General features: G+C 40.5%; 1 pseudogene; it reads left to right on the top strand.

Annotated features, from left to right (window-relative positions):
• LOC107952246 (pectate lyase-like) lies at positions 1–1,635 on the top strand (annotated as a pseudogene).
• The last annotated feature ends 621 nt before the right edge of the window (positions 1,636–2,256 follow it).

Here is a 2,256-nt window from a genome sequence, read left to right on the forward strand (position 1 = left end):
TGAAGCTCGAGTTCCACTTTTTGGTGTCGTAGCTTGTCTCTTCAATCCTATCAGGGTCCTGTTTTCATCCAACAAGTTGTTTCCAAGAGCTAGGCTTTGATAGTTAAAATAACAACCGCTATGGGTATTTCTAGTTACAGTTATAGTTTCTTATTCTTGTTATTTGTTGTCGTAATCCCAAACCTAGAAGCCTACATCGCTGAACATGATGAGTACTAGAAGGCACGAGAATTGGAAGCCATTGAGAACCTAGACAAGGCCTATCACCCTAACCCGGAGGAGGTGGTCCGCCATTACAATGACCATTTCTCTAGGACCATTCTTGAGTTTTATATCACCAAAAGGGTGCTAGCGGAATCAAAAAATGGTCCCTGTGAGGTTACCAACCCCGTTGATAGTTGCTGGCGATGTGATCCTAATTGGGAAAAGAACAGGAAGAAGTTGGCCGACTGTGCCCCTGGATTTGCTCATAGTACTACCGGTGGAAAGGGTGGTGAGTTTTACGTGGTCACTGACCCTATTGATAATGCTGCTGAACCCAAGCCTGGAACTCTGCGTCATGCTGTCACCCAAACCGGACCACTTTGGATCACTTTCAAAGGGTCCATGACCATCAAGTTGGAACAAGAGCTAATTGTTACAAGTGACAAGACCATTGATGCGAGGGGAGCCAATGTAGAAATTTGCAATGGTGCTGGTATTACTGTCCAATTTGCGAAGAATGTCATTATCCATGGCCTTCATATCCATCACATTATTCCCGCCAAGGGTGGCAAGATCAAGGATGGTGAAAATCACGTTGGGTTACGGAGTGCCAGCGACGGAGATGGGGTCTCTCTTTTCGGAGCAACCAACGTTTGGCTTGACCATCTTTCTCTTCACCATTGCGTCGATGGTCTTATCGATGTCATTATTGTTCCACTGCCGTTACCATTTCTAACTGCCACTTCACTGACCACAACGATGTAATCTTACTTTTCATTCTATTTTAAACTAGGCACGAGGAGGTATTTTGTTATTGGAAAAATAGTTTAATTGAAATGAAAAAAATTATAGGTGATGTTGTTTGGAGCAAGCGACTCCTACAGTGCTGACGAGAAGATGCAGGTCACTGTTGCCTTGAACCACTTCGGTAAAGGATTGGTAGAGAGGATGCCTAGGTGCCGATTTGGTTTTATTCATGTCGTCAACAATGACTACAATCACTGGTTCCTGTATGCCATTGGCGGCACCAGCCACCCTACAATTATCAGCCAGGGCAACAGGTATTCTGCGCCAGGTACCTTCGCAGCTAAGGAGGTGACTTGTAGGGGCCTCTTAAAACCAGCACAGTGGAAGAATTGGAACTGGGTATCACAGGGTGAGCACTTCGAGAACGGTGCCTTTTTTACTCCATCCGGTAGTCCGAGTGCCAGTAAGCAATTTGGTGCCGACAAAATGATGCCTTTCAAACCTGGTCAAATGGTCCTCGAACTCACAAAGTATGCCGGACCACTGAGCTGCAGAATCGGCCGTCCTTGCTAAAAACATTATTTTTATATGCATGTGTCCTCCCTTTTTTGCGTACAACATTTGATACCCAAGCATAGTACATTTGGGATTTTTTATGAGTGATTCTTAGTAAGTTTTCTTTTATGTGATTCCACCCTATTCTCTTCTTCTCTCTTGCTAATAGATAATTACATTTTTTTTCACACGCGTATCTGTGGAAATGATAAATTTAGAACATAAATGTGTGTTTGAAAATAACTTATAATAAAGAATGAAATGTGTGGTTTGAAACAAATTAACAATCCTAACACTGATTATCATGGTGTTTTCATCAGTCTTAAGTTGGTTTAGGCACCAACTCAATCAAAGACATTAATCTAACATATCTAGCATATATATTATGTTGCAATGTTTTCTTGGTTTTGTGGAAACCTTAAGCTTTAAGTGAGTTTAGAATTCACCGTGTGTCACCAATCATTTCATGACATGTATCGAAATTAATGAAATTAAATATTTGGGTAGAATTAAAGTTGTGTAATTAACTAAAAATTTTAACAATCTTGAGACCATTTAGTTTCTATAAATTTTGTATGTCCCAACTTACATATTCTGGTGCCCAGTTATTTTTCAAAATAAAACAGATTGGTAAAAGAAAGAAAAAAGAATCATGAGTGTTCTTCATATAGTAATATTCCTATTGATGCAATCGCAATGGCGATTCCTCTCGGTGTTCTTGCATCACCATAAGCTAAATTGATTTTTTAC

Source organism: Gossypium hirsutum, chromosome A05 (genome assembly GCF_007990345.1).
Source record: "Gossypium hirsutum isolate 1008001.06 chromosome A05, Gossypium_hirsutum_v2.1, whole genome shotgun sequence".
Taxonomy (NCBI): Eukaryota; Viridiplantae; Streptophyta; class Magnoliopsida; order Malvales; family Malvaceae; genus Gossypium; species Gossypium hirsutum.